The 21,115-nt window shown below is 39.4% G+C and overlaps 1 long non-coding RNA gene across 1 annotated transcript in view; it reads right to left on the bottom strand.

The window, feature by feature from the left end:
• Positions 1 to 485: 485 nt before the first annotated feature.
• LOC132989550 (uncharacterized) overlaps positions 486 to 21,115 on the bottom strand; it is a 185,759-nt gene continuing 165,129 nt past the window's right edge. The window contains exon 4 of the long non-coding RNA XR_009675925.1: positions 486 to 931. This is a non-coding gene — a long non-coding RNA (uncharacterized LOC132989550). The remainder of the gene's footprint in view (positions 932 to 21,115) is intronic.

Raw genomic sequence — 21,115 nt, 5'->3', positions numbered from 1 at the left:
TGTTAATCCCCTCGTTCTCAAACCAGATGTGTACCAGAGGTTTGACTGACATGAGCTCAAAAATGAGTCGGTATTTGTCCATTCTGCTTAAATTTAAACCGGTGTGAATCTTTATTTATTTATGTAAGTCGACATGTGTCATCAGGTGATACATATGTCATTTTATAATTTTAGAAAAATATTTCAAGGTAATATTTTAGAAAGACTATAGAAAATGTTCAATGCCTCTGCACCTCTGCAGATTAGTAATGGTAGATAGGTTTCATATTGACTGGACTGATCCTTCTTTCAAGACCGATCGTATCAATTGTGAAAGCAGTTTTTTCCATCCATCAGTTTACTTAAATATTAACAGTATTATTAAAGATCTTATTCCATATTTGAGGTCGTATGTTTATTATTTGTTGTCTGCATGGGGCTGTGTTTTATACTTTATGTTTAAGCTGCTCCAAACCAGTTGCTCCTCGTGGGATTAATGAAGTTGTTTGATTACTTGATTAATATAAATAAACATCATACTTTTCACAAAGGTGGTTGTAATATTTGATTCCATTGTTCAGGCATTCAGGTTGTAGTGTCCACGCAGCTTTACTGAAGTCATCTTTGACAGACGTTTTGGATATACTGGCTCTTAATCTTTTGTTTATAGGTGGTGTTTACATGTTATACACTGCATGATACCGGTAGGTAAAAAAAAACACAGTGTCCTTATCTGAACCATTCACCTCACGTTCGCTTTCTTGCACAGTTTCAATTAGGATCTCCATGAGAGCAAAGCCGGCTGCTCTCTTCATCCAGAGCTTCATATGTTGAAAGAGAAGGTGGAGGTGAGGGCGGGGAGAAGTCAAAGTGGGTCAGTGTGGAGAAACGCTCGCACAGACATGACCTCAGGCTCAGTCACTCCTGGGAAGAAGTGAGGTCAGCAGCAGACCTGCCAGTGGAAGACAGAGAGAAAAGAAAGCATTAATCCGACCAGACACAAAGATAACATACGTGACTGAAGACTGGAGCTCAAATGTTCTACTTCACTCATTGATATTCAAACAGGCAGAAAAAAAGAATCTGATAGAATGTATTTATTTAATATGTTGAGGAACTATGTCAAATACTAAACATGAATTTAACAGTTTGATAGTTTTCAGTTTATTTTCATCTGAAGGTTCTCAACAGGTCACCATTAAAAATGCACAAAATAAAATGCCATGGCAAAAACTGAAGAAAAACACAAAACCGTAAAAAGTGAGATAGAACGGCACCTCACATAAAACACATGCATCAGCAACAAGTATATGTTGCTCAAGTTAAGAAGTAAAGTATTGAAGAGAAATGGAGATCAGTGGTTACAGAGCTGAACCGCTTTGAATCGTTTTTCTAGTTTGACCGTAAAGCTTCTGACCGAACCGCAGCTCTTAATGTCATCAGAGTGACTCTTCTTTGTGTGAAGTAAAATGATGTAAGGCCAAACCATTTACAATATTGTACATGAGACACAAATCTGATAATGATGCAAAAAAATATATATATACTACGAGACCAATGAGAAAGAATCAAGCAATCATTTTGTCTTGGCTGCATCCATACATGCAATATCTGTGTTTCATAGATATTTAACATTTGCGTAGCTGTAGTTCTTTTTTTTTACGTTTGCCAAAATCAAGTCTGGAAAACAAGATAAATTAGTAGACAATTGAGAATAAACCTATTTTAATATATTTAAAAGGGAGCTCCTTTTTCCCTTTTCTATGACTGCATGTATCCAAATACAAAGAGCAACCTGAACCATCAAACATTTCTTTTGAGTCTAGTTTTTGAGTTTTTTTTGTATATATTTAACAAAAATTAAGAGTCAGATATATATGTATATCAAGATATACTATTAGCAACTTTATCATCTTTTATTTGATATAATATCAGAATGAGGGGGATTTCTATGAGTTCTGGATGATAAAGAATGTATTCTTTCAGTCTTGGTTCCAGCAGACAAAAGGCTGATTCTAGTTTCTAACATGTGCAGTCCTTCTGCTTTTTTGTTTTTAAAACTATCCTAAATTAAATATCATTGGGTTGTTAAGGGGTGGGGGGGGGGGGGGGGGGGGGGGGGGCTTTGGACACTATGATGGTATTTTCTGACATTTAAGAGAATCATGTAACCACTGTTAGATCTCCAAACTTGTTGGAAATCAGATAAACTTACTGGAAGTAAATCAGAAACCATGAAAGTTTGACTGAATGACTGGTTCCCCTTCACAGAACACTGAAACCCAATCAAGCAACAGCACAATGACACACTGTCAGCAAAGCAGCTCATTCTTATTGTATGAGTGTTATAATAACTGTGTACAAGTATTCATATGATTCTGTCCGCACACTGTGTTATTAGTCATGGACACATGCAGCATGCACATCACAATATTACAGATTTCACAAGATGACACACAGATGAATGCAAAACACGAAAATGAAATATACATTACAGAATGTATTTTTTTGTTTTTAAATGGCAGAATCCAGATGCACAAAAATGCATGTGAACAGACCCCCATGCACACTCTTCACACACTCAGCCCTCTGTAGTGTCTCTTTGCTGTAGAGCGGATGAAGTAGCTCAGAGGCAAGTCCTTTGGTCTGCTATTAATTTTACATCCTCCGAGGAGGCCATATATATCTTTTATCCATTTAATTAGTTCTGCTGTCTCTAAGTTGGTCGGATCTATTCTACCCTCGACGATAAAGGCCTGTCCAGTCAGTCACTGTATTCATCAAATATATGCATTACATCTCAGAGGACTGCTCAGCCTGTAATACATATTCAATGCATGAGTTATTGTTGTCAAAGGCAGACACACTGACTGCAGTTCAGAGAATAGAGAGCAATTTAACTCACATTTCTGTACAGGCTCTTATTGACTTTGGCATCAAACATTATGAATAATGTCTTGGTCTACTTAAACACAAATAAATGTTCACAGACACAGACCAGTGCTAACAGCCCGAGGCGTATTTTTTTTTTTTTAACTCCAAATACTTTCTATTCAAAACTATTCAGGAAATGTGTTGCTTGTGAAATGCAATCAAAACATCGCAATAGATGATTTATTCATTTAAACAAAATTTATACAACTTTTATAGATGTTTCCCTTGTACTGCTTTTCTGTGATGCTTCTGTTTAATGGGAGAGCGGGGCACCGGTAATTACACTGGGTGGCCACTAGGGGTCAGGCTGACACTGAACAGTCAGCGCCTGTTGTATGTGTGCAGAAAAAGCTCCACACCTGCTAAGAAGATGTTTGAACTGTGAGAAACAATGTGAGGCTGGACTATTATAAACAACATTTGTGATGAGAAAAATGTGTTACTTGTGATTCAAATAAATAAAGTTGAACTGTTAAAAAAGCCCTTCCATGAACATGTTTTACATAAATATTTGTGTGCAGTTTTGATCTGGAAATATTACAAACTTTAGAAATGGTTGTAGTAATTAATGTGACTTCAAGAAAGGACGTGTTTGATCTACGTGTTTATTACTATGCCGAATAAAAGTTCCTGGTATCATATGAAATCAGGCTGTTGAACCGATCATATTCACACAATATGGATCATGACCTATCGACAGGTCATATCTTATCTAAGGTCTGTGCTGTGTCCTTAGCATTGTTTTCAGAAATGACCTCAAGCTATAGCTTATGTTATGCTGTATTCAGGCTGTACCACTATGGCTATGATCACGTGTGCAAACCAATGAAGCAATGAATCACTATAATACGTTTATTCTAAAATGTCACAGATACAAGTCTGGAACTAATATTTCTTAAAGAATAAAATGTGCAGGTAAAGGGAGAGTCAATACTTCAAAACTAAAAATGGTAAAACATACACTGCATTACTTTAAAACTAATTCACCTATAAACTGATGACATTTGACTATTGAACATTGTTTAAAATATTGTGTCCTGTTAATATGAATCTAAACCTATATCTTAAAAAAACACTGACTTAAACTGTGACCTGCTTCATCATTCAATGAAGCTTCACCTCTTGATTCAAAGTGCTTCCTCTCTTCTTCCTGTTTGCATTTTCTTATTGTGACGATTTTCTTAAAAAAACTAAATGCTAGTAAAAAAAGTACTCCAGCACATCTGAGTCAAATGATATAAAATCAGACTGAAGCAATATTTCAGACACATTTTCAAACCAGACTGAACATTCTTTCTGTGAATCGAAAAATGTGCTGGAGAGACTCTGAGCAGAACAGCACGTTCAGATGTCTCAGCCAGGTTAAACAACTGACCAGCTCTCCACTCAGTATTTTTCTTCTTTTTTTTTTTAATCATAGGAGTATTGTGTTAATTAAGTAAAAAGCTAAATAATTTCTTGTAATTGAAATACATTTTCTAAATCGCAAGTATTTATTAATCAAGACGAGGGATTTGTTCTTCAATTTACAGTTGATTCATCTTTGACAAGAACAGTGTTGTTTTTTTCTTTCAGCGAAGTAGTACAATGAAAAATACCCCAAAAACTTTACAAGGTAAATTAGAAGATTAAAACAAAGTTTAAATTTTTAAAAATAAATCAAATTTGATGTTGTAGTTGACTGACAGCAGTCTATTTTTGATTCATAAACATATAGAGCTGACCAAAGTGGTGTACAGTCAAAATAAAGACGCCTTAAACAACACAAGAAAACACCAAGACCCATGTGAAAAGCAAACAAACAAATCACTAATTAAATGCAATGAGACTACAAGAAGAAAACACTTCTCATACTGGGCTAAAGTCAAAAAGCTACAATGATTTCAACCATGTTCCACTTGTTTCTTTCAGACCCACTTATTCACAAATAATCAGCTGCATTTTCTTTTTTCTATGTATGTGTTGAAATGTGTGTTGTATATCACAGTTTGCTACCAAAGTAGGAGCAGCTCCAACATGGTGGACTTCTTTAACAAGCTGTCAGGGGCCATAACATTGTTCTGCAGTTAACACAGCACAGCCGGCCAGAACAGGTAGTGACACCCTCAGTGCATGCTCCACACACACTCACACGCACACACTCACACGCACACACACAAAAGTGTGTCCGTACAGTCTTCTCACTCCTGGCCCCCACAGCAGCTAATAGCAGCATCAGTGTTGTTGCTTAATGGAAGCTCAGAGAGGGTTGTGCTGCGGAGGTAGATAGGGCCCTCTGGGCAAAAACACATTAACCTATTTGGAGGGCGTGATTTCTAGATGGTGTTATTAGCACAGAGTCTGAGCACCTTGAGCTGAGCAGCTCCAATACTCAGTGTGAGGTTGTGTTTGTGAGTCAGGGAGAGAGAGGAGGTGAGAGGAGGAGAGAGAATTCTTGTTACAGTCAACTGTCTCAGACCAGAGTGAAGGTTTCTGCATCAACTTTGTGGTGTGAATCAGCAGGTTGGAGGGGGAAAAGATGATTTTATTTGGCTTTTTGGCTGCTATACAACAAGTCATAGCAGTGAAGGAGTTGTGAACAGTTTGAAAAGTAAACTGAACAGAACAAATCACAATGAAAAAAATAATAATTGAGTGTTGACGTGAGTTAAAACAGTTGCCGTGCATCTTTAAGAATCAGAAAAATCTCTTTTCTTTTGTTTCTGAAGGATCTTCACATCAGACATTGTTGCACTTTAAAAAATGTAAAAGAATGGTCCTTCGATCTGTTTTGTAAAAATATTTATAAAAGGTCAAATCTTGTTACACTTTGAAAAACAAATAAATAGATTTTTTTTTGGGGGGGGGAACAAATGTTGATTTTCATGATCTTCAAAAACATAAATTTTTCTTTTAAAAGGCTTAACAACAAGTTACACTGTCAAGCACATTTAAATCAATATAATAGTCAGTTTTCTATTGACAACAGGTTACTGTGTTGCTCTTTTTCCTGTTGGTTTAGACACTATCCTGATAACAGGCAATGTTGTGTTGCACCTTTAAGCTTTATAAAATTGGCTTTCCCATCATCTTAGGAGTGATCTTAACAACAAGCGCTTTATTATACCCTCAAAAACACAAAAAATGGCTTTACCGTCACTACAGCTACATTCTTAATTTTGCACTTAATGCTTTGATAAAGAAAAAAACGAGGGCAATTAGGCTTATACCATCCACCAATTCTATCCAATTAGCCAATTAAAGCTAATTACAGTTTGAGCTTTGGCACAAGGGTTTTCATAATTAACCATATATCAAATCTCCACCCTCTCTCTCTCTTCACGAGACACCCAGACGGCAGAGCAGCTCCGCCAGACTCCTGAGTCCACCTTCCCCCAGGGGAGCGAAGCCGTAACTGGGTTCCAGCTTACATCAGACTCCCCTGATTACCTTGTTAGTGTAAACACATTCAATTTGACCTCTTTTAACAGGATATTTTAATTAAATATCAATAAATATTTTAAACCCAGTTGAGTTTGCCCGCAAGTCACCTGAACAGAATGACTTCATGGAGGTGACCCTGGGGTCAGCGGGCCTTCTAACCTGTGCCTCTCACACGCACACACACACACACACACACACGCGCACACACACTCTCTCTCTATCTCTCTCACCTCTATTGTACCACTGCATTATCTACTTTTAGTCCGATTCTCCAGTTTCACAGTATAAGTGAATTTCGTCAACTTGTGCATTATTAAAGGAGCAGAAATTATTTATCCAATATTCATTATTTATATTTATACAAGGAGCCTGTCCGCAGGGAGCAGGTCTCATTTTCAGCCTCATATTTTGTAAACAGGCAGTCACAGAAGCGACAGTTCCTCTGATTTAAAGAGACAGGCCTGCTTATGGAGAATGATGGCTTCCTTGAATTCAAATGGAAAGATGATCAATTTTTAATACTTTTTTTTCTTTTTCTTCATGCAGCATTTGCATTGAGTCGTTCTAAGGTTCTTGCCGCTGCTCTGACTTTCAAATGGACAATGAGGGCAGACAGGTGAGTCTGAAGTGGAAAAAGAAAGGGAGGAAAAGAGATAAAGCCATCTGTGCCGCAGCCACCTGAAAGCTGGACAACAGCAGCTCAGGCGGCAAAAGGATTTATTCAGCTTTATTTTTAGGGGATAAATGGAGAGATTCTTCTTTTATATTCTGAAAGTAAACGAAGAGATTCAAGTTTTTTTATCCAGGAAAAAAAGAGAAGAAGAGACGCTTTTTCTAACTTGAAAGAAGATTGAAAAGTGATTAAAATCAACGTGTCGACAAACTAAATCAATAATTCAGAGGTCATAGTGTCTCTATTTTTAGTTTAAATATAAATACAGTTTGTGTACAGCCACAGGCCACTTTCAGAAGCTCCCAAAGTGTACGCAAACATTGAAAAAACTACAAAGTAAACATGTATAAAGTTCTCAACTTGCTGCAGGCCTGCGCATTAAAAAAGCAGCATTCAACTTGGCTGGATTGTATCATTGAGTATGCATCTCTCTCCATGTTAACACCACAGAGCAGACAGACAGACAGAAGCGATGGCGAGGCTAGACAACCGAGTGCGTGTTTGTTAGCCCGAGTGTGCGTTAGCCGCACCTCAACAGCCGCCACGTCTGAGCAGCTTTAAGTATGAACAAAATCGCTTTTCAAAGGGAATAATGTAGAACAACATCATGTCAACTTTAAGATATATTTATATATTTCTTAAGGCCGGCATTAATTTTAAAGCAGCGTTTTTTTAAAGTTGAGGGGGAAAAAAAAGCGGGGATGCTGCATGCGCTCAAACCGAGACGAAACAAGAGACACAGGGAGCAGTTATGCAAATGAGTGAAATAAATGTCAAAATGGCGGTGAAGAATTGATGAGGACAGAGAGCGCTTGTCTTGGTTTGCGAGGCAAGAGCATGACTGAGAGGACAAGTGACGTTCATTTTCAAAGGAAAGTTTCACGCCGCTATCATGGCAGCCATTGTGACTTGAAGATAAATTTTAATGCCCCACTCTGACGACTCTGTGTCACTCTCCCTCTTTCCTTTTCCCTTCTTTTCTTTTTTGGTGAGTACCCATTGCTTTCTCCTCTCCCCGTCTTGCTGCGATGACATCCGAGCAGACACATGTGGACCCAGAAAAGCCTCTGCACATGGAAAAGAAAGATGGGGGAAAAGTCTCCATAAAAGATTCATCACAAATGTCTCTAATCCACTACTGCATTGTCAAGGAGATGTTATAAAGCACACATTGTAAATGGATTCTTCCCGCACTGACTAAAGTCATTTCTGCAGAGGGTTGGGGTGGGTTGGGGAGCTGGGGCGACAGGGGGGCATCCTTGTGTGGCACCAGACAAGTACATAGTGAGAGCAGATGAGCAGCACTCTCTGGGACTGCATTACTACCTGTCCCCAGTGCTGCGCTGCCTGCGAGCTCTGGCTCTAATGTACAAGCCGGCCACATTCCCCTTGTCAAGGCCTTGACGTACACGTCAAGAATTACCCAACCTAAAGTGACAGCCCCCTTTTCTTCTTCCTCTCTCTGCAGCCCGGCCCGCTCTCCAACCTGCTGGAAGAGTGCTTTGAAAGCTGCCAATGACACTTTATTTATTCCACACCGCAGGCAACGCGAAGTAAAACAATATGGATGGCACTGTGGAAGCTCATAATATTAGCTTTAGCTGTGGGCACTCGACCATAAATACAGCCCTGCCTGCTTCATGGAGAATATGATTGGAGCCACTAGTGGAATTTTGAGAAAAGGTCTGTGAAAAAGAAAAGAAGAAAAAAAAAAAAGAAAACGTGGCGCGTGGGGTGTCACTACCTTTTATTTCATCTCTTATCAAATCAGCCTTCAGCTGCTCCGTCCTCGCAGCGCAAAGTGACACGAGTCTCACATGCTTTTAGTGGCACTTTGAAAAATAAGACCTCAGTGAAGCAAAGATAATCACTCTTTTCAACACTTCACTTCAGTGGGCGACGGTCCTCACTCCTGCTTTTCAGAGCCCCTTCAATCACATGTGATGATATGAAGTATTACTTATTTATCTTCTGCAGGAGAGGTGAGGAGGTTAGAAAAAGGAGGAAGTGACAGGAGGAGGGATCAGGGAGCTCAATCCGCCAAAAACACACAAACACTAACAGACAAAAAACATACACAAGCACTAAATTTGAGAGATTTTGTAGAGCTTTGATTTTTGTTTTACGGTTTGACTTTTACATCAGTAGAAATTGGCATTTCACGATATGACGTTCCTTTTAACCTCTCTTGGTAATTTTTGTGTGTGGACATGTCTACAAACACACAAAAACACACCCACACAAACACACATCCTTTTTGTGGAAATGTAAGGGCACACAAAAAACAAACGAGAGAGGGAGAGCAAAGAACAGCAGAAGAGAGATGATATGTTTCTTGTGTGCTAGATTTGATTTGTATCTTGGTTAAAGAGAGATGTGTTTTCAGACACACAAACAGGCATACACAAACACATAGATTACAGCCTGATGAACTTCCTCTTCCCTTGAGACTTGTTCATTGAGAGGAGAAAAAAAAAAGGGGTGTAAGGACAAGGATCTAGACACCTCAACCCTGATCCGGAGCAAAACTACATTCTCCGATCAATAATCTTTTGAAGCTTTGATCTTGCTTCTGTTCTGCTCTCCATGTCCCCAGACTGGCATGTTAGGCCTACAGTATATCTCTATTACACACAAAGAGAGAGAGAGAGAGAGGAAAACAACACAACAATACAGAATAATAACTGAACTAATACACATGATAAAAGGTAAAACAAAGCAACAGAGACTTAAAAACATGTTGCTTTAAGGATCAACAGTTCAGCAGTATTTATGTGATACACACGGGCTTACACATGAAGAGGAAGAACATGACGAGTACAGTGTGTGCATGTTTCAACAGACAAGCTTTGGAGCCTAGACCAATCAGAAAAGACCATATATGCCTTTCTTTTATTTATGTCATCAATTGAAGTAATTATTTAACTTACATCATTTAAATTTCTGCTCAATAAAAAGGTTGTCCGGTAAGCTTCTTCTGGTTGTTGACTTAAGTGTAAAGGTTATCGATTTAAAATGAGCAGTGTTTTTGGTTTGGTTTGTCCTCAAGGGACCAAGTTGCATCAAATGTCTAATTAGTATTGTTAAAAACAAATTCAAAACCTGGCTGTATTTCATACAACTTATAATAATTTCAGAAAATATTTTAGGTTATGTACAACATCCTCGTTACTTTACATGGTTTTAGTTTTCACTTTTTTGTTTTGTGAAAATTGTGAAGTGTTTTTTTTGTTTTTTTGTTTACAAGGAAGTAAATAAAAAGGATCTGGAATTTGCACATTTTTGTAAAACCTCATTAGGATCATATAGTGATAATTATATAGAGAAAAGAGTAGCGAGTGTTAGCTAGCGAGGCGAACAGCATGCGGGAAAGGAGCAACAGGCCGGATTCGAACATGGACACAGCCTTCGTACACAGAGCGCGCACACCAACCACCATGCTGCCGTCGCCCCCAGAATTTATAGTTGAAACCTACATAACAAAGACATGATTTCCCAAATATGGAGGACACGTTTTAAGGAGGACAAGAGAAGATTTAGATTGGTTTAAAGGATCTCTAACTTTGAATGATTTGCTTGGTTATTTTCAAACTTGAAGAACAAGACTTTACCCTTAGGTGTTACCTTTAAATGCCTAAAATATGTTTTATATTAAAGGTACCCTCTCAGTAAATTAAGATACAGATTTGCAGATGATGAAGTTTGTTTGTTTGAACTTGGTAATAGAATATGTGCATGTTATCTTCAGCGAATCACTCATAACCAGAAACCAAGTGATACTAAAATACAATCTGCATATTGACGACCATCTATTCACACAAGATTATTCTGTACTTTCATAAAGTTTGAAAAATAAACTACATTCATAAGCAGCTGTAGTTTGAGTTGAATTTGAAGTCAAAGCAAAGAATAAGTATCATCCCCCCTCTCTCTCTCTCTCTATTCCTGTTCTCTTGTATCCACTTCAGCGCACAGACAACACTCACATCTGAGCCAGGTCACTTAGGACCTCTGCTTCATCACTTTAACGAAGTTACACAATCCTCCGCTCCGGAGTCTTTTTCTTTTTTTTCCTTCCATCCCCCCTGTTCCCCTCCTCTCATCTCGGCCTCCTGCACTCGCATCTGTGTGCATCTGTGTCCCCACCTGCTGCGCAATTAAAGAGAGATGAGCAGTGCTGTTAGTTTATAAAAAAAGGAGTGAGAAAACATAATGTAGTTTGTGTGTCACCATCAATTTACTGCATGTTGAAAGTTTAAAAGGGGAGATGAATAATTCGAGAGGAGTGCAAAGGGGAAGAAGAAGGGCGGTGTGTGGTGGCAAAAGAAATAGACTAAACATAGAAAAGAAGACAACAGGAGAAAAAAGGGGATGGGGGAGAAGGTAGAGAAAATGACATTGTTATTCATCCGACTCTTTGTCACAAGTTGAGAGTGAAAGATGCAGAACTTCAAGCGCTCAGGCTCCCCTGGGTGAGATAGAGCAGTTCAAACAAAGTAAACAACTGTTTTACTCTGATGCACACTTTAGTCTTGCTGGAGGCTAAGTTGCCTTCCTGCTGCAGCTGCTATTGTGGCACACTTTGCCGGCAGGGGAGAACGGGAGAAGAAAATGTTGCAAAGATCTCACAGTATTCTCACCAAGCGCGGCACGCAGAAGAGACGCAACGTGTTGTTATTTACATAAAAAAGAGCAGGTTGTTCTTTTATGTTGCGGGGGCGCTGCTGGAGAAGAAAAGGCTTGTGAACGTAGCATGACAAAGTGGAGAGAGTGTGTGCTCGTAAAGAGCGAACTATTACTGTCAGAGGATGTACATTAGGGAAGAAAAGAGGTGTTTGGAAAAAGTTTCTCTCTTTTTTTTGCTCAGCTTTAAAATGCTCACTGGATATTGACAAGGAAATGGTCATCATTTCTGATATTAGTGTGGATTTTGTAACAGAGTTTCCCATACCTTTTTTTCATTTAACCCTAACCCATAGGCATTTATTTTTAAATATTCAAAGTGGTCTACAATGATGCAAGGAAAATATCTTATAGATTTAAAAGCCTGTTTATAGCTGGAGAAATCAAGAGCTGCAGTTTGAGATCTACCCTCTTTTTATATTTAGACTTTAAGTATGTTGACTTAAATCAGGTAACTAATCAAAGAAAAGTCAAAAAGTCATGTGACAACCCTGTGGTTGTCCTGGTTGGGTTGGCATTGATATTAATCCTGTGGTTCTATGTGGCCTGCAGACTGTGGCTGTATTCGAATTGCCAAGTACATACTCAATCTTTCAGTAGTCAGTAGTCAGTACCTACTATCCGTGCTGTATACTGTTTAGTACCTACTATTCAGTAGGCGCGCACAGTAGGCAGATATTTGTTCCTACTTCTTCTGATTCATTCAGTATGGAAGTGGCATCATTTACGTTTCCCAAACCGGCCGCATCCACCCGTTTTCTTTGTTTTTTTTTGTTTAGCTTTATTCAAGAAGAGTAATGCGCATATACAGTCAGGTAAACAAAACAATATCACAATGTAAATCAAGTAAAAGACAGATTAAATAACTAAATATCATACAGTACATAAAGGAAAGTACAAATGAAAGACAGTAATATACAGAATATAAAATAAACCAATAAAGACGCATTTAAATAGTGAAATCATTATTTAAATAGAGGGGGAAAGGTTTTATAATAATGCAGATATTTGTTATATTTTCTGTTGTTAATTAAAAGTAGCGATTTCAGTCGGGACTTTAACTCTAGATTAAAAATTGATTAAATTAATCCACTTGTTTGTTTTGATATGGAGGCGGACGTGACGTGACGATTTACATTTAATTTCGCACAGCATTGTGGGTGCTTTCATTTCCTGAAAGCACGCATCCGATCCATACTGCATAAAACCCGGAAGTTAGTATCCATACTGAAATGTTCAGTATACTGAGGTGGACCCAAAATATGCATACTGAATGACCACGAAAGTTCAGTATACTGAAACTCCCTACTGAATAGTACGTACTGCCTACTGAACTGTGACAATTCGGAAAGGGCCTGTGAGTGGAGATAGGGGTCGTTAGGTCAGTCAAGTACACCTGGTTCATATGCTCCCATGCAGCTAAGAAGGCTGCAGACCCAGAGCTCACTCTCTCTCATTCACATGATGTGACTGCCAATGAGCACACCAAATCCCTACCCGAAGCTTCTTTGTGTTTCAAACTAATTTTGACACACACCCTGTCACACTCATCCATACTATCATGACATTTTGTACTTTTTAAAGTGGGTAAATGGTAAAATAGAAACACTGAAACCAGTGAAGTTTGTTTGAGCGTCCTTCTTTGTTACAAATAGGAGCCTATTTGTATGAATCATTACATGCCAGCTATCAGTACCTGACATTTTTTTAAATAGTTGTCACTTCTGACACAAATAAGTTGATACAGAAAAATAAAAAATATTTAGCCTCAACGACCAGAGAAAGAAAAAGATCACAAGTGATTAACTTTTCTGAAAAATACAACCTACAGGGTTTCAGTTTGTGTGATATTCTCTTAAAAATTGTTAAGAATTGTCAAAAAAAACACAAATATTGAAAAACAAAATCAGTAAAAATGGGAGCAGAAAAAAATGCCCCTGGTTAGCTTTAGCTGTTTAGTGAAACGATGAGCCTTTAATGTTTTACCTGGTCCAGGAGAGAAATCCCCCACATGAACAGGAATCAAAGCTCTTGTTAAAACGAGAAAAATCTCACAGATAACGTGAGAGTTTGTGCAATGTGCAGCTTGTTTATCTGAATCAAATTATCTAGTCTAAAGTCTGGAGGCGTATCCACCACTTATCCCTTGCTCAAATGTGAGATTTAAGCTTTACTTAAAGAAGTAAAAAAGAGAATGTGCCCTCAGCCTCTCTGCTGCTTCGGTTTAACTTTTAACTGAAGTGTGATGCATGTAACAGTGACATATGGTGATTTTTGATTGTGGAACACAGAAGAAGTAACTAAATAAATCATTTTAAACCTATAATTGATTATCACAATTCTTTTTATTGTCATGGCGCTTGTTGAGCTCAGTTGGTAGACCATGCACTACATGTGCAGAGGTTACCATCCTGCTGGCACTGGACACAGAATTGCCTCCTGATGATATTTGCTCCATGTCACCCACTCTCCCTCCCCACTTTGCCTGTCTCTCTATAGCTGTCGTATCATATAAAGGCAAACGGCCAAAAGATTACATTTTAAAAAGCTTGGCCACAATTCACTTACTAGATTTGACTGATTCCAGCAGCATCTGTAAGTCTGCGTGGATTGAATTGACCTATCCAAAGTATTTTTAAAACAATGGCAGTTAGTAGCTACAAAAGCAAGTTGGTGTTCCTTTATGATAAGGTTTTTTTTTTTTGCATGTTTGCAAGCTTGTCAATCATACAACACGTGTTTGTTTACAAGTATGTTATTTTGGGCAAACATGTCATTTTAAGTGGTTTAAGGGAACACCATATTATTATTATTTTTTTACTAATGCAAGTTGACGCATGAAACGAAAAAAATATACATACGTTGTTTTGAAAATATAGTTCAATAAATATTCTGTCTTAGCCCATCCAATCCAAATGTATTGATAAAGCTCATTTAAGAACGAAAGCTCATTTGATTACAAGTTCACCAAAGTGCTGTCCAAACAGAAAAGTACATGTGTAAATACTGTAAATAAAATGTGTTTGTTCACATCTACATTCTACAGAGCTTCAGCTTGATTTCTTCATTAACATGTGAACAACAAGGATTCAAAATAAACCTCGTCACAAACAGACGATTGTTACCACACAACAGACCTGAGCAATGCTTTCAGTTCAAATGTACACACTAAATAAGAAATAGGGGAAAATGAACCCATTTCCCCTCTTGTTACTTTTAAATGCAAATTGGCTCCTTCATTAAAATGTGTGGCTAAGTTTCATTAGCAGCAGATATTGATTTTCAGGCTGCGACTATCTGATAGGCCCTATAGGCAAGTGAAGGTACAAAGGTTTGTCTAAATGCTCGCTGTTTCTTTGTGGCTCGGGGCGCGTTGGAGTTCTGGCTCTGAGAGCTATAGAACATCTGGAGAGGTAACATTTACATAAGCTTCTCTTTGTACATGGGAACCTTCATTAACATCACGCTGCTTTGAACTCAGGAGGAGATGGTAACGCAGACGAAAGAAGAGTTGAGGAGAGAGGCGCTGGGTTGGATTGTTGCAGCTATATGATGTTTTCTCTCCTGGTGTTTCCTGTTTTTGCTAAATATTTCGAAAGCTGGAGCTTCTGGGTAATCTCCCAAGAACATAAACACAAGAAGACTGACAAAGATTTCTAGAAAGTTGATCTAGATATCAGAATTTTCAACATTAAATTGATGAGGCCTGTTCAAATTTCTTCTGCAATATCTACCTGAAGGTTTGGAAAAAAATAAACTATTGCTCTTATATTGTTACAGTGACTACTCTGCATGCCAAGCTCCAAAGCCAACTGTATCATCATGACTGTATTATTAAATATCTAAAATCATTAATCAAGCATTCATATCATATTAATTCAAGTCGAGTCCAAATGAACCATACACTGAAAAGCATTTCAGAACTTCAAATCCTGCTAAAGTTCACACTGTTGTAGTCTACTTGCTCAAACTTCTTTACATGCATTTCAATGTATTTTAAACTCCACATAAAAAAAATAATGATTACTAACACTTAAATAACAGTTAAACATAATTTTCATTGACTTTAACACCGCCAGAGATTGTAATCCCATATTTTAGTTTTTAAATGGTTCAGTGCACGTTAGATGTCGTAGTAAATGCTCACTACATGAAAATGATTGACCTGAACACAAAACTGATATTTTGAAGCCTTAATGGTTGATATTGGGAAGTTCTTCACTTGTTTTTTCATTCATCAGAGCAAAAATGAACACTCATTTGGAGTCATGTTCCTGGCCATGGAATGGATTTAGGTCCAATGTTTATTCTCTTTTTTGCTCTGTGTTATTCTTTATAATATCCTGATCTTAAGCTGCTAAATGCTTAACTATGTTTGTCACCTGACTGCAGGCTTTGACAGTGGTTTGGTGCTGATTAGACAGTATCTAAGAGCTTTTACGGTTGAATTGAATTTGTTTTCTCCATTCTACAGACCTTCATTTATACTAAGTATTGCTGTTGAACATTAGATTCCTCATCTGGGGATTATGAGACCACGTGATCAAAAACTCACCTTTCCTGCTCTCACACAAGCTGCTGTCTCTGCTCCTTTTGCTCCCTTGCCTCTGCCTCCAACCCTCTCTTTAATTTCTCCACCTCCTCTCCTCTCTGTGATACCCAGGTCTCCACCATAGACTCTGTGTTAATTCAATCTCATTATTTCTCCAAACATGGCCTCACTGTGTGGCTCCCCCTCAATCTCTTGCTGGCCTAACCCCCTGATCTCCGGCAAATGGGGGCCCGGTCGTGTGCTGCCCCTCTCACCGCACGGAGCACACAAAAGGCCATGACCCAAATTGCGGGGGGATTTAGGCCCTAATCTGTCTTTACTCTGCAGAAAAATGGATGGCTTGGAAAGAGACAGATGGAAAAGAAGGAAGAGAAGACAGAGGAGGAGGAAGGGAGGTGTTTTTTTTTTATAGGATGGTGGGTATAGAAGCATTAGGAGCATACCCCCAGTTTGGAAAACATCTGCTTTTTATCATCATGGGAATCATCTGGTCCAGAGTTATACGTATGTTTGTAACTGTGTGTGTGTGTGTGTGTGTGTGTGTGTGTGTAAGTGTGAGCTTGGAGGTTGTGGTTGGTGGGAAGGGACTAACATGTCCTGCTTTACATTTTTAAAAAGTAACACAGCGCGTCTCCTACAATCACACAGCAAGTGTGAATTATTGAAATTATCCCCAGTGTCAGTGGTCTAACACAGACATGATGTGGTGCTACCTGCCAGGCCCCTCGAACACACGTGTAAACAACTGTAATTCGCAGCAAAGCAACACCAAGTACACTATGTCTGTGTGTAATTTATTTATCGTTTATTTTTTTTCCTGCTCCCAACAGGCGGCTGGAGGTGAGAGATGGTGTTCTGTTTACCCCTCTGTGAACATACACACTCAGGCTGTGCCCATGTGCAACCATTCACACATACACACATACTCACACAGTCTCTCAAACACAATCAGTGTTATTACTGTTCTCTGTCACAGATCACACCCTATCCTTCATAAACTAAGTCTGATTCTGTTAAATAGGAAAGGGGGGAGGAAAGAAGTTTCTTAAAAAAAATCAGATTTACCAAAACAATGTTTTTTTGCTGTCTCTAATTCAAGATGGGGAAGTATATTTGCCAAGTAATTAAAATATCATAACATTATTATATTATTTTGACATTTTATTCAGAATTAAGTAAAGGTAATGGCATCCAAAATGTGATAAATGATAGTCCCTCCTGCTTGGGCAGGACAATTGCGAGTGCATGCACAGCAACCAAGCGGCAACCTGGGGTGTTAAAATATATATACCAAAGAGATTGGGATGGACAGTAGTGATGGCAAGTTATTTTAAGTACTGCAAGCTGCAAGAGCAAGCTGGGCGTTCACTACCTCTCTTCTCTTTGTGAGTCTGATAAATTAACAGATATGGTCAGCCAACCACTCATGGAATCTCCTTCTGTTGAAAACTGGAGGGTAAACTAGCGTATTAACCAGATAATGAATTAGCCATGGGTGTTGATTGTACAGCTTTGATAACTTCCTATTAGCCAACCCTCCGCTCCTCTGAAGCAAGCTAACCCAAATATGGCAACTTCTGGTTTCAGAAAAGCCAATTTCATATTTTGCCTCTGTTGGTTTACTTTTTGAATATGCTTGGTCGAAGGTCCACTCACAAAAATCTTTTTGATGGAAAAAACGTTCATTTTAACTTCATCATTTGAGTCTTTGGAATCACTTGATGGGATACAGCAAATGCACGCAAAGATTTTGGGTCACATTCAACACTTTTCCACTTGACCTTGAGCCATTAACCAGTAGCAAGCTTTCTTGACAAATTGGAACTAAAGAGACCAAAATGCTTGATTAAGGATCAGGAAAACATTACTTATCGATATGTTTACTCTAGGACATCAACCCCAGACTCCTGAGAGTGTACGCTGTAGTGTGTTGTGTTGTTATTTGACCCATCCATCACCCCCCAATGGCCACCCCAAGACACCCCTCACACTAAACACAGTTTGTGTGAGTGTCCTATATATTGCCACAGATGGGTTTTAAATTGGTGTATGGTGAAAGCCTGGCGCGTCTCATGCAGATGCTGAAGGGTACAGAGCAGAGGGCTGTGACACAAGAAACGCGGAAATACTTCAAAAACAGTGGCAACATTTTCTCCAGTTTACTATTTTTAGTGGCATTGCCTTAATCTCAAATATGAGCAATTAAGTTGGCATTGCAATGTTTGGGTAGCGTGAGTCTGGCAACACAACCTAAGATGTTAAAACAAACACAAAAAGTTGTAGCCTTTTATATTAGAGGCCTTTTCTTTTATATCTTGAACTACTACAGAGATTTTCTCCAGTCCACTTTGTCATCCATCTGCTCCGGTCAACTTGTTTAGAGTATCCTGTCAGATCCCAACCCGTAGCAAATACAGAACCAGGTGTCTTTAAAGCATATATTGAAAAGAAGTTCACCTGCTTTATAGATGAAGGTTAAAAGAAGATATGTGAGTGGGTTTGATCTGTAAATACTCTGTGTCAGATGCCAAACCTTCCTGTGGAAGAACTGGCTTAACCAGCCCCGCAGGGAGCAGGATTATGAAGAACAACCATCTGATTTCTTCCACCTCCTCCTCCGCCCTCCTGCCTTTCTCCGAAAACCTCCCATCTCATCACGGCCCCTCACTCACCACCAGCCTCCTTTTGCGCGTATGATTAAGGGTCAAGCGTGCCACCTCGTCTCCAGGCCATCATTAAAAGGGCGACAGAAAAGAGAAAGAGGGAGAGAGAGGGAGAAAGACACCCTGGCACATGGGGCTAATGAAAGCCATGAATCACAGTGTGGTCTTTAAAGAACATATTAGTGGCATCATTAACTCTGCACAAAGGCCAGAACCGGGGTGAACAGACAGGTCGCTCCACCAGCAAGTCTGCTGCCCCACCCCCTGCCACCCGCCCCGACTGCCCTGCCTTTCATGTCCCCTAGAGGCGGCTCTCATTAGGGAGGCACCCATACTGACATACGGTACGGCTCTTAGCCCTTGATTACTACAGATTTGAGAGAGATCTGAGGCGCAACGTTAAATAAATGGTAGAACTATGTGGTGACATCTGACTCAATCTGTTTAATAAACTGTATAAATAATGGACGTAGCCACTATAACGTCGACCACTGGTTTGTTGTGAGCCTTTATGAAGCCGTATTTTGGTGTTGCCAAGGTGTTCCTGACCAAGTCCATTTTTGGACTTGAGGGTGGTGCTGGTCAGTAATGAGAAAGGCAAACACCAAGTTATCAAAGCTATAATGTATACAATCCATTAGCTAACTAAATGAGCCAATTAACTATGGAGTTTTACAAAGAATGAGACATATTTGTGCTGGTTGCTACTCCTACATTTTAATTCATTATAGGAAAAGAGATTCCTAATCGCAATAAGTTTTCTCCTGGCTAAGTAATGAACCAGATAACTTAATATAAGCATTCTACTCAGCACAACAAGCTGTCATCTTTTCTGCGAGAAAGAGCCAATAACAATCCTGATTCCAATGCACTGGCAGCCATTAAATCAATGTATGACAAAGATTGTCATTAGCATATCCAAACCAGTGGCAAGCTGTATAATTTGTCAGATATTTGCATGAAAAAATCCCCAAAAGGCCCCAACAACAAAAAAAAAAATGGCCAAGAGATTAAGTTTAGTGATTGGAATTATTTGAAGTGACACCAAGCAGATGGCAAGTAGCATCTCAAAGCATCTACACCCAATTGTGCATAACTTTAAGACTTCATTCATTTAAACAGTTAAGTTGTTTACAATTCCTCCCTTCTACAGTTGTCATGAATAGAGATAGTACTAAGTTATGAAAAACATTTTTTTAGTACCAGGCTGTAAACATGTTTTGTTTTTCTGTAAAGCTGAGCCTTTATGGGGCCTAGTGGGTCACGACTCGCTTTTGGAGCCAGCCTAAAGTGTCCACTCAAGGAACTGCAGTTTCTTTTTTTTTTTTGCACTTCTGCAATGGCTTCATTTCTAAGCCTGTGAGGTTGCCGATTCGTATGTGCGACTATTATTAAAACCCTAAACAAAGGAGGCGTTGACACATGAACCAGCAGCAAACTGTGCTTTCAGAATATCCCGGAACAAAGTCCAAAAACAAACAGCTTCAGATTCTGTCTGAGCAAACAGGAGACATATTTTTGATGGACACGCTCCTCTTAACCTGCCACTTCCTGTTTGAACAAAAACAACTCTCCCTGCAGACACCCTGCAGCGGGGGCCTGTGGGTACTCCTCACGGGCAGTGACCTTTTCACACAGCCTCGGGACAAAGTGGGTCTCCCAGCTCACCCTGGAGCAACACTCACCACCACCACCTCCTACACGACCACTTTCCATCCTCATGCCCCCCCTTTCAGATACTCAGGACCTGATGGTGTTGTTGGTAGAATCTGGAGCCCCTCAGTACCCCTCCATCAGAGGTGTGTCTGCAGCCCTTGTGCTCAGGGAGTCAGCCCAGGCCTCATTAGGAGCTCCATGATGAAATGAGCTGAAAGGCCCCAGTCTGAACCAGCAGCAGGCAGCAATCACAGCAGCCTGAACAGGCAAGGCTCATCTCACAGCCCCACAGGCGTTAAATCATGGATAACCTTCTTGTTTCTCTCGCTATCTAACTATCCACACCCTCAAACTTGCTCCCTGTCTCACTCAAGAATATGTACTCCTCGCCTCTTCTCTCTGTTACTTCTACAATGCTCCCTACCCCCCCCCCCCCCCCCCACTCACCCACCCATACCACCATCCTCCCCTATCTTTCCCCCCCTCCGTCTGCCTGCCTGGTTAGGACTTCACTCTATTACTGCGGCTCACAGACCACTGTACTTTTCTGCT

The sequence above is a fragment of the Labrus mixtus genome, chromosome 2 (genome assembly GCF_963584025.1).
Source record: "Labrus mixtus chromosome 2, fLabMix1.1, whole genome shotgun sequence".
Taxonomy (NCBI): Eukaryota; Metazoa; Chordata; class Actinopteri; order Labriformes; family Labridae; genus Labrus; species Labrus mixtus.
This window is presented reverse-complemented; position numbering and strand designations above follow the sequence as displayed.